Raw genomic sequence first — 15,729 nt, forward strand, 5'->3', positions numbered from 1 at the left:
ATTGCAGGTGTTTCTTCAGAGAAGTTCCAACTGTAAGGATGTATTGCATCTTCCACACATGTGAGGGGTATTGTGATGTTCTCGGAATATAGAGGCTTTCCTTGGAGGCAGACAGCCTTCGGTTCAAATCCCAAGACCTCTATTGACTGACCAAGATACCTTCAGTAAGAAACGTATGCCAGCTGTCTGAGTCTACAGTTTATTCCTTTATAAAATGGTGATAATGCTACCGGCCTCAAAATGCTGTGATGGTTGAATAGAACATGAGGTATATAAATTATCTCTCACATGTGGATTAAGAGGTATAACTTCTTTTCCTGTTCTTCTCAGGCAGGGCTTGAGTAACTGTGCAGGCACAGGGAGTTAATCACGAGAAAATACAAAAACTTACCATGCTTTGGTTACCTAAATCCAAGTACTAATTATTATTTTAATACCAAAAATTCCCTCTCCATTTAAATACTACTATGGAGACATGATTGTCCCAAGAAGCTCAGGAAAGAGGTAGAAGCAATAAGTAGTTGGCATTGTCCATGTGATTTTTATGCCTATGTGAATATAAATTTGATAAGTCAAAGAGATATGTCTTTTGAAAATGTGCTTTTTAGTAACCCTTTTCTAAGGCCTTATCCCCATAATTTTAAAGAAGGCAAAAATATGAAAAAAAAACTTTGAAACAAAGGGATGCATCTGAAAATTCTTGGAGATAGAGCACACTGATGGACTTTTTGGATATTTTTAACCAGGTACATCAATTTAACACACATTATATCAGCAGTCTCATTTCGTATTCATAAACACGATGGAGAATTGAGATCCTGCTGATAATGGAATAAGGAGTACTTTCAGTTCTAACAAGTTCAAAACTGAATTCTCATAAAAAAACATTATCCAAGTTGTTCATGATGGAGGAACATAAAAGAATAAAAACTGTACTTTCAGCCGTGGAAGCATCAGCCCTGGAGGGCTTGTTAAAACACAGAATGCTGGGGTCCAGATCTAGTTTCTGATTCAGGTCTGGGTGGGGCCCAGGGATTTGCATTTCTAACACAGGTACCAAGCGGTACCTGTGTTAGCTAGCTCAGGCTGCCAGAACAAAATACCAAAGACTGAGTGGCTTAAACCAGAGTTTATTTTCTCACACTTCTTGAGGCTGAGACATCCAAGGTCAAGGTGCTGATTTAGTTGCTGGTGAGGACTCTCTTTCTGGCTGGCAGGCAGCTCCATTCTTCCTGTATCTTCACATGGAGGAGAGAGAATACACGAGCAAGCTCTCTGCTGTGTCTTCTTATACGGGCACCAATCTCACCACGAGGGCCCACCCTTATGATCTTTTCTATCCTCCATTACCTCCGAGAGGCCCTATCTTCAAATATCATCACATTGAGGGGCAAGGCTCCCACATATGAATTTTGGAAGGACACACATTTAGTTCATAACATTCTGCCCTAGGATTCCTCCAAATTCATGCTCTTCTCGCATGCAGCATACATTCGGTCCCTCCCAAAAACCCCCAAAGTTTTAAATCATTCTGGAATCAATTCTAAAGTCTAAGGTCCAAAGTCTTGTTTAAACGTCATCTAAATCAGGTGAGACTCAGGGTCCGGTTTAATCCGAGGCAAAATTCCTCTGCAACTGTGAAACTGTGAAACCAAAGTTATGTACTTCCCAAATCTAACAGTGGGACAGGCATAGGACAGTCATTCTCATTTCAAAAGGGAGAAATTAGAAGGAAAAAAAGGATGATGGGTCCCAAGCAAGACGAACATTTGGCAAGACAAATTCCATGAGACCTTAAGGCTTGAGAATAATCCTCTTTGATCTGATGTTCTGCCCTCTAGGCCCACTGTGGTGGCAGTGCCACCCCCAGAGTCCAGCCACCCCTTTGGTTCCACAGGTCACCTCACCTCTGAAGCTAAGGAGGAAGCAGCCCTAAGCCTTGGGGCAGTGGTGGGAGTGGTAGCCTGGATGATCTCTGAATCTCCTTTAGGGTCATGCTTTCCTTTTCTTGAAGAATAAAGCGTCTTTGCAGCTGCATAGCTCTATCTCTATTGTTTAGTCTTATTGAATCCTTGAAGTCTGACAGTCTTCTTTTATGCTGTCCTCCCCCACCTCTCCTTTAACTGTCCTCTTCAGTCCAAGCTGGTAGTATTTCTGTTGGTATAATCTCATCTGCATTCCTGACTTCTGTGACTGATTAAGTCCATGATCGCTTTGTCGAATGATAAGGAACCACACCTGTAGTGTTCTTTTCAGAACAAGGTTTCTCATTTTTTGCAATATGAATAGGCTGAGAATGTTCAAAATTTCCAAATTCTGGTTTCTTTTTGCTTAACAATTCCTTCCTTAATTCACCTCTCCCTTACATTTTACTGTAAGCAGTCAGGAGGAGCCAAGCCACCCCCGCAACACTTTGCTTAGATATCTCCTCAGGTCTAGATTCAACTTCATTGTTTATAAGTTCTGCCTTCCACAAAAAAAACTACAACACAATAAAAAAGCTCTGGCCATTGTTCTTGTGCACCTCTAACACACATTTAAAATGCCAGAGTAACCCTCTTTTTCAGATCCCTCAAGACGTAACCACTTTCAAGGGAGCACATCATCTTGTTAGCTATCCCGTAATCCAGCCATAGAGATTTCTCCACCTTGCTTTCTCCCACCTTCTTTTGCCTTGGATTAAATTTGTGGTCATATCACCCTGCGAGGTTGCTTTCGGTCAGATTTATTACAGAGACCCTTTTTCAACACAGTTTGGCCAATCAAGTTCTTTCCCATTTTATAACAAGAATTATCTATTGCCTTTTCTCTATTTTCCAATCACCTGTTTCTCATTTCTGTCTAGATCTCCCCAAAATGGTCTTTATTGTCCATGTTTCTACCAACATTCTGTCGATGTAAAAATGTCTAAACCTGTAGAAAATTTTTATGCGTTTATGTGCGTTTCAGCCAAATTGATGACATGCCAGGAAACAACATCTCAAGTGCACTGGGAAATGACAGTTTTGCAGTTCTTTTTATACATTTGGAATAAAAAAGGAACACAAGGAAGATTACATGAAGGCGGGAGAAAGCAAGGTGGAGAAATCTCTATGGTTGGATTACGGGATAGTTAACAAGATGATGTGCTCCCTTGAAAGTGGTTACGTCTTGAGGGATCTGAAAAAGAGGGTTACTCTGGCATTTTAAATGTGTGTTAGAGGTACACAAGAACAATGGCCAGAGCTTTTTTAAACCAAAGAAACCTTTTTATAGGCCTGGGTCTTAATTGTCCACCATGACCTGCATTTAGGAATTTCTGGTCATATCACCCTGTGAGGTTGCTTTCGGTCGCATTTATTACAGAGACCCTTTTTCAACCACGGTTCTATTTACAGCAATTCAACATAGGAATTTTGGAAGGACACAAACCTTCAGTCTATAACAATGGCTGCTGGTTTGGAGACCACACTGAGAGTCACAGAACTTAGTAGGTTAACTGTTGTATGTTATGTTACAGAATTCTTAATCTGTAGCAAAGTTGTTTTATGACTCTAAGAATATTATATATATATATATATATATATATATATATATATATATATGTGAGTTGTGTGTGTGTGTGTGTGTGTATACTACAGGCTGCCCCAAGCCTTCTGATCTGTATTATTCTTCAACTTGACCATGCTGAGTCGTGCTCTGTGTCCTTTATGTAAAAGAACCCTATTCTGGCTCTTCTCTGGCCTTACCGACCCCATAGGCAAGGAGTCCATGAAGCCATGTGATACGCCACCATAGAGTCTGAGTCTCTCTTCTAGACCCATTCCTTTGGGTTCCCGGAATGCTGGAATTCTCTATCCAAAAGGCCTTGAATCTATTTCTTGAGTCTTTTCCCAGGATGGGGGTGATAGGGAGAGAAAGGAGCAGGTCTGCACAAGGACAGGGATGGGATTCTGAGGATCCTGAGAATTCCTGCAGGTTCTACCTTTGAACATGATTTCCATGTTATCATGGAAGTATATTTGTGAAGATAGAGAACAGAACATTTCAAAACCCCTTTTCTTTCAGTCTGATTTATAACTTTAAGTATTTATACAGATGGCGCAGGGAAATCCTTTTGTGCTCTTGCCCTGGGCTCCACAAATGTTATAATAGGACTGTCTTAACTACTAATAAAATAGTCAGGAAAGGTTACTCGAGGTCTTATAACTTATGAAACACTAATGTGTCTTGACATGTTCTATGCCAATTCTGAGGTGGGAGGTCAGAGTCTGACATTACTTGTAAATTGAGCTATAGAAAAATAAAGCATTAATATTTCCTAAATAGCTAATTTTGGGGGGATTGAGATTTGTTCTCATTATATCTATGTATCTGTCTGGTGGACTGCCATCACGAAATACTGCAGACTGGCTGGTTTAAACAGCAGAAATTTACTTCTCGTAGTTCCAGGGGCCAGGAGTCCAAGATCAAGGTGTTGCTGGTTTGGTTTTACCTGAGGCCCCTCTCCTTGGCTTACAGGTGGCTACCTCCTCGCTGGGTCTTCACACGGTTTCACCTCTGTGTGCATACATCCCTGACGTCTCTCCCTTTTCTTACAGGGACACCAGTCCTATCAGATTAGAACCTCATCCTCATGACTTCATCTAACCTTAATTAACTCTTTAAAGGCCCTATCTCCAAATATAATCAACATTCTGAGGTACTGGGGGTTAGGACTTCAACATGAATGCTGGGGAAAAATTCAGCCCAGTTCAACATGCTATCATTTGGTGTGCAGGAAGCCCCTGAGCTCATTTGGAGGCCGAGTCTGTTGCTGGAATGGCTTAGCTGTTAGTACTACCTCTTTCTGGAGGCTTAAGTGGCTTGATAATTATCTTAGACCTGAAGATTTGTTATTTGCTTTGTTTTGAAACAAGATGCTCTGTCTGCCTGGACTGAGACCATGGCCACTCTCCCCCTTCCCACATCCTGAGGTCCCCACCCCCAGTCCCTTCCTGGTTATGCGACAAGGCAGCTAGAGTCAGAAGAAGGGAAAAGGTTTCTTTAAGTCAGCATCTTTTCCTCTCTGCATACCTGTTTAAGCATCCTCACATTTTAGAAGAGGCTATTAAAGAGTGAACCCCTTAAAAACCTTTTGCTTTGAAGAGAAAAAAGCTTAAGGAAGTTCCCTGATAAGAGTCTTTTAAGTGACATTTGAGATGAGTGATGGAGTTTGGAGAAATGCTCTTTTTTCAGAGACATGCTTTATCCCTGGTCATCCTATTTAGGATGTTAAGGAAGCACTGGGAGCAACCGCATGTACAAGGCAAGCAGAAAAGACTGATGCTCCTGCTGAACAGCTCTGGAATGATGACTTTATGATAGCTCTGGGAAACAAAGGCCTTCAACCATTTCTAGAGGGTGGGGTTCAGCTGTGATTATCGGGGTATCACCGTCTTACACTGCAGCATGGGTATTGGCCCCTTTTGTGTTCTGGTCCCTTTGGTGTTCTGGTCAGATACTCAAAGGATGTTTTATCATTTCTATTTAGCCAGTCTTGTCACTCTCCTGAGTTAGGGTCTTGATTTGCAAAGTCTCACAGCTAACGTGTTGCAGAAGCAGGGCTAGAACTCAGGTGCTGCCCACTGCACCGCGCTGTCGACCGGCGGGAACTCCAGAGCTGCCCCACTGCAAGTATCACCAGTTGCTACAATGAGATCTAAAGATGCGGTTCTCCAGTCCACTTCATTAATTGAGAAGTCTGTTTATGAGAATCCTAAATTCTCACAGAGATTACATGCACCTCTAGGCCGACAGACAACTTAAATCTCAGCCGTATGGAATATGGTAAATTAACCTGTTCCGGGCCTCTGATATTTCCCTTGCCTCTGAATTGATTGTGGCACCTGACTTAAGAAGTAATGGAATCCCGTCTCTTACTGACACCTAACTAAATGTACCTAGCAGAGCCTCGCTTACATTGCAAGTCATGCCGGGTAACAGAAATGTTGAAATAAATGAGTCATGGAATAGGATAATTTGACGAAGGGGATATTTGAATCCCTTTAAGTTTGTAGTATCACCTGGTGCTTGTGGGCCGAATTGTGTAGCCCCCTCAAAAAACTTTTTTGAGTTGAAGTCCGAACCCACGGTGTGATGGTATTTAGAGATGGGGCCTTTGGGAAGTAATTAGAGTAAGAACCGAAATGTTAATTTATTTCTCCCAGTCATAAAGTAAGACTTTTATAGTGTTGATCTTTATTCCTAGTGATAGGTTTTAGAGGCGGCTGAGCATGAAACCCTTATTTTTATCAACTGGTGATTGGTAAATAGAATCTTTTGGGATTGTTTTAGGCCCAATGCACTGGCTGTGTGCTCTTGTAACCCATGGACCTCAGTCGCCAATATTAGACTCATAGAACAGAGGGCGCAGAGGGGACAGAGTCATAAGTGGGCCAGGAGGAAACCTGGGGGATGTTCTCGTAATCATTATCTGTCAGCTGGTGGTCACAGGTACCCTAGGATGGGTACCTATGTTCCGAGGAAGGAAAAAGGGAAAGGATAGCCTTAAACTGATGTAACGGCGGTGTCAGCCTCTTGTCAGGAGCAGGAAGTTGATGTGCTGCTTGGAGCCCTCTGAAGCAGTAAGGGGCAGTGCAGTGGAGAGAGTGGGGCAGCGGAATCTTATGCCTGTGGGACTGAGTCTGGCCTCGGCCACCAGTTGACTGTATGAGTTAGAATAAGGCACTTTTCTGTGCTGATAACAGCGCTTCCCTTGCAGGATGGTTCTGAGGGATGGTGATATGTCAGAGAGTTCCTAATTGATCTTTCAATCTCCACAAGCACCGTGTGTGCCTGGCCATCATCATCTCTTGTCTGGGCTATAGCTGCCGCCTAACTAACTGCTATACCTGCTTTACTCTTTTCTCTCTTTAGCCCATCGTCCTCTCAGAAGCCAGAGCATCTTAAAACATAAGTCAGGTCAATCTCCTCTGCTTAAAACCTCTTAATTCCATGGTCATGTAATCGAATCCAAACTCATAACCGTGGTTTATAAGGTTCTGCCAAATCCAGGTGTGCCTAGATTTTTGAGCCTCATCATCTTCTTGTGTTCAGCTCTGCTATCTTCTCACCTCTTCAAATATGAGAAAACTTTTCTGCCTCGGGGCCTTTGCATGAGTATTATACCCTCTGCCTTAAATGTTCTTACCTCTTCTCTTTGCTTAGCTTATTTTCTTCTCATCTTTCAATTCACAGACAGGACTTTCTGGATTACCTTTCTGCCTTTTTCCTTCGCAGCATTCAGTATAAATTATAATTATTTTGTTTTCCTTGTTTTTTAAAAATTCATTTTCCCAGATAAAATGGAATCTGCATTTAGGATGAGGACCATGTCAGTCTTGTTTACCATTTATTCTCCGTGTCTAGCACAGTGCCTGACATAATAGGCACTGTACAAATACTACTTGAATAAATGAATACATGAAAAAAATGGATTTTCCAACACTTAAGTTGAAGATTTAATTCTAAAAAATAGAAAATTTATCCATTGGTTTTGCAACCCTTTTTTCTCCTGGTATTGAGTTGAGACTGATGTTGCCACATGAGCATATACCTATACCTTGCTTTTCATTTTTCGCCTAGAGCCATGAAAGCTAGAAAAAACATCTTTATACACAGTTAAATACTAAAAACTACACACACGTACACAAGTGTATATAATATATATAACTTCACATCATTGTTTAAAGAGGTTATATATACACATACACGTGTGTGTGTATAATCTCTTTAAACAAGGACATGGTCTAAAAAGTAATACATAAAATAGAGGAAGGGCCCATTTTAAATATAAATAAATGATTTCAACACAAAAAGATTTTCAAAACAATGTAGTTCAAAATATTTACTTAAAAGAAGTAAATTTATTATAATCATAATAGTTATAGCTAAGGTGTAAACATTGTATTTTCTCTGTTATTTATACTGTCTAAAAACACTGTTTTTCAAAAGTAGTTAAGGCTTAGTTCAAACCACGTGGAAGCAGGTATTAATGAAGGTAATTGTGTGACATACATATTAATATCTGGAGGAAAATGCCTTTGGGATTACATTTTCAAAAAGGCTGTTGGATAGGGTTCATTGATGACACAGATGATAAAGTTACAGATTCATAGAGGAGCTAACATTTAGAACCAAGTCTTGAAAGATGACTTTCCCAGATGGGTGTGGGTGTTGCCAGTGGAAGTGATCTCGGTGGTGATGGTGATGGTGATGGCTGTGGTGCTGATGGATTTAAAGGTGATGGCATAGATTATAGTGGTGGTTTTATTGTTATTATTATTAAGAAAACTTAACATAAGATCTACCATCTTAAAAACTCTTAAGTATACAATACAGTATTGTCAGCTATGGACACTATGCTGTAGAGCAGATCTCCACAACTTCCCTCGTGTAATGGAAATTTTGTACCCTATTACCATTACCTCCCTGATTCTCCTCCCCCACCCAGCCCCTGGCAATCACCATTCTAATCATACAGTATTTATCTCTCTGTATTTGGCTTATTTCACTCAGCATAAGGCCCTCTAGGTCCATGTTGTCATACATGGCAGGATTTCCTTCTGTTTAAGGCTCAGTAATATTGCATTGTATGTATATACCACACCTTCTCTATGCTTTCATCTGTCCATGGATATTTATGTTGTCTCCAACTCTTGGCTATTGTGAATAAAGCTGTGATGAGCATGGGAGCGCAGATATCTCTTCCAGACACTGATTTCAAATCCTTTGACTAAATACCCAGAACTGGAATTGCTGGATCATATGATAATTCTATTTTTAATTATTTGAGAAATCTCCATACTGTTTTCCATAGTAGCTGTACCAATTTACATTCCCACCAACAGTGTATCACAGTACCCTTTTCTCCACATCCTTGCCAACACTTTTAATCATTTTTGTTCTGTTTTCTTTTAGTTCTTTTTAATTTTTGATAATAATAAACATTCTAACATCTGTAAGGTGATGCCTCATTGTGGTTTTGATTTTCGTTTCCCTAATGATTAATGATGTTGAACATTTTTCATATAGCTATTGGCCATTAGTGTGTCTTCTTTTGTGAAATGTCTGTTCAAGTCCTTTCCCAAAATTTTAATCAGGTTTTTTAAATTAATTAATTAATTAATTAATTAATTTATTTGCTATTGAGTTCTAGGAGTTCTTATATATTTTAGACATTAACACTTATTAGAAATATAGTTTGCAAATATTTTCTCCCATTCTATAGGTTGCCTTTTCATATTGTTGATGGTTTCCCTTTCCGTGCAGAAACTTTGTGGTCTGCTATAGTCCTACTTGTTTATTTTTGTTTTTGGTGCCTGTGCTTTTGGTGTCAAATCCAAAAAAAGCATCGTCAAGGCTGATGTTAAGGAGCTTATCCCTTATGTTTTCTTCTAGGAATTTAATAGTTTCAGATCTTAAGTTTAAGTCTTTAATTCATTTTGAGTCAATTTTTGTGTGTAGTGTAAGAGATAGGTCCAATTTCAATCTTTTGCATGTGGATATCCAGTTTTCCCAGTACCATTTATTGAAAAATATTCTTTCCCTGTTTTGTGTTCTTGGTACCCTGTTGAAGATTAGTTGGTCATGTATGTGTGAGTTTATTTCTGGGTTTGCTACTGTGTTCCAATGGTCTATATGTCTGTTTTATGTCAGTACTATACTGTTTTGGTTACTATAGCTTTGTAATATAATTTGAAATCAGGAATGTGGTGACTCCAACTTTGTTCTTCATTCTCAAGATTGCTTTGATTATCTGGGTCTTTTGTGGTTCCGTAAGAATTTTAGGATGTTTTTTTTTCTCTTTCTATAAAAAATGATGTTGGAATTTTGATAGGGATTTCATAGAATCTGTAGATCACTTTGGGTAGTATGGACATTTTAATAATATTAATTCTTCCAATCTGTGAATACAGGATATCTTTCTACTTACTTGTGTCTTCTTCAGTTTCTTTCATTAATGTTTTATGGTTTTCAGTGTATAGACCTTTTACCTCCTTGGTTAAATTTCTTTCTAAGTAGTTTATTTTATTTTATTTTTTGATGCTATTATAAATGGGATTGTTTTCTTAATTTCTTTTTTCAGAGAGTTTGTTGTTAGTATATAAAAATACAACTCATTTTTGTACATTGATTTTGTATCCTGAAATTTTACTAAATTTGTTGATTAGTTCTAACAGTTTTTTGTTGGAGTCTTTAGGAATGTGTGTGTGTGTGTGTGTGTGTGTGTGTGTGTGTGTGTGTGTCGCGCCATATATATATATATAAAATCTCATCTGCAAACAGAGATAATTTCCATCAAGTACAGATTCTTATCCTAAGAAAGCACAGGCAAAAATAGTTAATTTAAAATTGGAGAAAAATAAATAAAATTCTCAGCTTTGTCAAACCCTTCTTACCTACTTTTTACCTACTTGGTCTAGGTATACCTGTTTTCTGCCTATGCATCCGGGCTAGGCACTCTCTCATTTTTTTTCTCTTTTCCTGTCCAGAATATTCCAGACCTAACATATATGTCTTTTTATAACTCCTTAGTCCTTTCCCTAACTCATTATTGTCTACCAGTCATGATACTTAAAAACCATGGTCGAGGGTATAATTTTACCCCAAACATCATAACATCTGTTTTGAACTATCATTCCACCTATAACTGAAACTTAATCTTAGATAATGCAGGACTAGTCATTTATGGAATTTTCTGAAATAAATTCGAGATCTCCCCTTTTCTCCCTAGGACGTGACTTAAATTCTGTGGATGTGGCTTATCTGGGCCACTCTATGAGTGGATATGAGGCATTATATTCTTGGCTGGCATCTGCTGTTGAAGTAAACCATCTTTTTTTTTTCTAATCAGCTTTTATCTTTGGGCATCTACTGAGGGGGCCAAACATTTCAAATGTTTCTAGTCAATACCAGTGACTGTGCTCCTTCATGTGACTATGAGACTCTTGTGGGCCTGCCTCTTCTGCATCATGTAAGTATCACATGGGAAAAAAGCTGGGCACCAGGTGAGGGCATGTAGGAAGTGTCCATTTGACTGACCTGGCCTATTGCCTCTATCTCCCATTCATTGATGCATGTTGCTTCCCCTTGCTGTGAATGGTATTTTGGAGACCCTGAAAGCTTACCCATAAATCTTTCCAGGTACACAGGAGGATTACAGTTAGGCAAGGTTGTGGGGTTAGTTCTGGCTATGGGCTATGAATGGAAGTGGCATGTTACTTCTGGGCCAAAGCATTTAACTGCTGAGTGCAAGACACTCTAGTACTCTTTTTCCTGTTGGAATGGCTGAGAAGGCCATGTGTTTCCAGCAGAAAAGCAAAAGAAATAGTTGGGCCTCTCTCAGCCCATCCCCCACATACGGTGTGGCACAAAGCCCTTCACTGATCTGCCCTTCTCACATAACATGAGCAAGAAATAGATATTTGTGGCATTATTCCTCAGCACTATGGAGCTGTTGGTTACTTCAGTGTTGCTACCTTCTCCTGATGAACACCGATGGCATGATGGTTTCTGCAGGGCTCCAGATAAAAAATGGCCACCTTGTCATTTCCACTCTAGAGATGCTTAGGGATTCTTTAAAGAAAAGTGCACCATCCTTTGGCTTCAACTAGAGTAGTGGTCCCCAAACTTTTTGGCACCAGGTACCGGTGCTCCTATGAGAATCTAATGCCTGATGATCTGAAGTGGAGCTAAGGCGGTGATGCTAGTGCTGGGGAGCAGCTGCAAATACAGATGAAGCTTCGCTTGATTGCCACTCACCTGCTGTGCGGCCCAGTTCCTAACAGGCCACGGATTGGTACTGGTCTGCAGCCCGGGGATTGGGGACCCCTGAACTAGGGTATATAGCCCAAATGTCATATAATCATGGGTTCTCCATTAGTAATAGTGCTTCTTCCTAACTTTTTTCATTGCCTTCTCAATGATATTTGATTGTTCACGTAATTGAGATATTTCTGTACTAACGAATTAGTGTCAGTTCATGTGCTATTTTAAATAGACCAGAAGAGAGAAATGTTATGCTACTTTCATTGTTGTCGGCACACAAAATCTGGCTAAATAAGAGTCAATCAGCTTTGTCAGTTTCAGAGGAATTTTGGGAGTCATGTGAGAAATATCTTAAAGAAGAAAACCACTAGAAGTGAAGAAATTTAGAAATAAAGAAGGAAAACAACATTGAGTCATGTTCTGTGGTGGGTGTTTTACTGTCTTCTCATATACGGCAACTTTTCAGACTTAGAACAGCCCTGTGAAGTAGGCATGCTGTTATCCCTGCTTTTAGAGATGAAGAAATCAAGGCTCAGAAAAGCCAACTGACTTGCCTAAAGCTGAATATTTTATCAGTGGCAGCATCAGGATCGAAACCCAAGCCCCATTAATTCCAAAGGCCAAGCTATAAACACTAGGTAACTGAATACACAAACTAGAAAATTCTTTTGAAGTCACAGGCCCATAAAGGATTTCAGTAGGATCAAAACCACACCACACAATTACTATAACACGCTTTCTGTTATTCTGACATGTCCATGAAGGAACTATTTTAAATGGAGACAATAAACAGAAAAACAACTTAGCTTTCGGTATTTTTACCATTATTTTAGACCGAAAGCCAGAATACTATGCTTATATTGCTAATATTTCTTGGACAATTATTTCATTCTATCAAATTGAATGTTGATTAATATCATCAGAATGAATAAAATAAATCATCCTAGCACATAGTGGTTTCAATAAGTATCAGTTGATTAAGCAAAAGAGTTCGGATAATCAGAGTTTTAGGGAAAAAAAGACACTTAAGTATAGACACGAGAGTTAAAAAATATATTTGCTAGAAAAATCTTACTTGAATTAAGAATAACCGTTAATAACATATCCAAAAATATTATGTATCTTTAGGTCATTGTAAAATAGAACTAAGTTAACTTTTAATATCAGTCTGAGAGTCAGAAATATAGAGAATGAGAAGAGAGGAAGAGAGGCATGCTACCGTTTTGAGAAGAGATTTATCTTAGTGGATGATTTATATTAATGAACAATAGTTTCGGTCCAGCAAACTAATCCTCATAGAATGTTTTCCTTCTACTTTGATTTTGTTTAGTGCTTTTTGCAGTAAAACAATTTAACAGAATGAATGCTTTTATTCTTAATGCCACTTGAGACTATTAAATTATTGATAGAGTGTAGAAATTACACTGTTTCTATGGCCCCAGTCATTTGGGTCACTGAAAAATGAGATGAGCCTGTTATCGTAATTCAATATTTTATTTTTTTACAATGTGTATAAAATTTCTAAACCCGTGACTTGGGTCATAGTTACGTCTTTGCTCTATAAATTAGCAGCATTTTTCTTATATGGTGATTTATGCCTCAGTGAATAACTTCTGAAAAAGATACATGAGTTTATGGTACTTAAATGCCTTCCTATATGGGAGAAAATAATTCTTATTTATGTAAATGTTCAGGCTAATGAAAGGACCTGAGGAAATGTTAAGAGTAACCTCTTGATCTTGCCATCTGAGGTGAGAATCAAGATGCTCGTTACCATTTAGTTTCAAGATATGACCTTTCCTCTTTGCCCCTAGGCCACTGTCTTGCTTCATTACCAAAATTGATAGGAAATAATTTTGTGGAAAATGACTTCATTTTAGCTTACAAACCAACCAACTGAAACCTAAAATTTTCTGTACGTGGAATAAAGTGTATTAACTACTCAGTAAGAATATATTCTGTGGTGTGACAAATAATTTTTTTTTTTTTCCGAAGAATTTTTAACATGGATACAGCCACTGTTCTCTGTAAGTCAGCAAAGAATCCTAACACTCTGACAGCAGGAGTCAGGGCTGGTCAGATCAAAGGACATTTTTCAAGGTCGTTGGAGGCATGTTAGAAACAGCCACAGCCTCACTGCCTGCCTAATTAGGTTGCCCATGGACATTCAATTTAGCATATTGAATCTCTATTATGAGCAAAGGGGTGTGTTTGATGTGTTTCTGCATTAGCAGGAGAGGTCGATTGGAGTCAAGAAAAAATCTTTAGGGTTTATAAATACATTGGTGTCATCTAGTCCCCTACTCTTGATATGCGGCTGAGGAAGCTGAGGTCCTCGGAGGTTAACTGACCTCTCCCAAGGTCACACTGCGGCTATGACAGGCAAAGCTTCCTAAATTTCAATTTAACTGTATTTCTACTCCATCGCCTTTCTCCCCAGATGTCTGCTTTTGCTTACTTTGCTCAGCAAACAGATGGCCCTCCTCACCTCTCATTTAACTGAATGATTATACCATCGTAGACCTTAGCCATGCTATGTTCTTTGCAAGAATGAACTTGCCTCTCTCCAATCTTCCCCCAGGTATAAGCATTTTGATACTCAGCTACCAAGAATATTCATGAGAGTATGATGGCTACACTTCACCCATGTGAAGTTACATACTTTAAGTCGCGTCTCACTTCCCTTCCGGGCAGGGCACAGAGCTAGGGCATTGAACACAGCTGGTTTTCCAGGCACTAAGAGGAAATATGGGAATGGTGTGGTCTTGGCTGAGGCCAAGAGGGTGGCAAGCAGGGAGCTAAGAGTGGAATTGGGCTCTAGAACCAAAGTATCTGGATAAAGCAACAAGCCCTACTAGGGCTAGACAGGATCAAAGTGAGGGGTCTGGGCCCCTCTGTTCTTCTCCATTTCCTGCCTCCATAACTTTGCTGGCACCCGAGGGCCTGGCTGGATCCATGTCACAGAATGGAGTGAACTTCCCTCACTCTGGGTCTTTGTGGTGGTTGAACAGAGAGCTATCATTAAACAGATTTGGGGCCCTGCTAGAGGAATTATATTTTAGGACACATGATGAGACCTTTAGAAATAAAAGGCTTCTAAATATTTTCTAAAAGCAAAATAAAACAGACAAAACACACACACACACACAACCTACACACACAAAACAACCCTTACAATTGTTTCCAGTATTTTCAGTGCCAAAAAAGACTTACCTCAGAAAAAATACCAATTCTACCAAGTTGGATAATGAAATGGCTACTTGACTTATAGTCACTGCATCTAAGGATCTCTTCTGACTACATTTCTGACAAATCTAAACTTGCCAAAGATGACATATTTTAGAAACGGGTGTTATACTTTGATTTGAATTTTAAAAAATCTTTTAATTTACCCAAAATTTTCAGAGAGCAAGAAAATAATTCAAAAATTGAAGGAATACAGCAGTCATTAAGTACTCCATTGCTTTGAAGATTCTCTTCAAAACTTATGCTTAAGAAGCTCTTCTAAAAGCTCAGTTAAGTGAGAAAGAGTGATTTCCAAGGCAGTGATCCAAGGATGTTCTTCCGGTACGCATGTTAGTTTCTGGTCGAATATGCGTAGATAGAATAGGTTCCCATTGTGAAATTTTTATTGTATGTTCACATCAGTAAACATCCAGAAGAAACAGATGGCAAAAATACTGCCATCCATGCAAAACTCAGACTAAAGGTGTAAATATTTATATGTACTTTTAAAAAGTTAATTTATTTTTATACATGTTTATATTTGAGAATATGGAGAAAAAGACCATAATATTGCACTTGTTTTAACCTGGTCTCAGTTCTGCATTAGTGAAAGTTATATATTTTCATCTCTAAAAAATACTTAAAAATAAAATTAGAGGCAACAATGATGACTCTGACAAATCATGTATTAAGTGCAAAAAAAAAAAAAAAAAA

The sequence above is a fragment of the Pteropus medius genome, unplaced genomic scaffold (assembly GCF_902729225.1).
Source record: "Pteropus medius unplaced genomic scaffold, Ma_sr-lr_union100, whole genome shotgun sequence".
Classification (NCBI taxonomy): Eukaryota; Metazoa; Chordata; class Mammalia; order Chiroptera; family Pteropodidae; genus Pteropus; species Pteropus medius.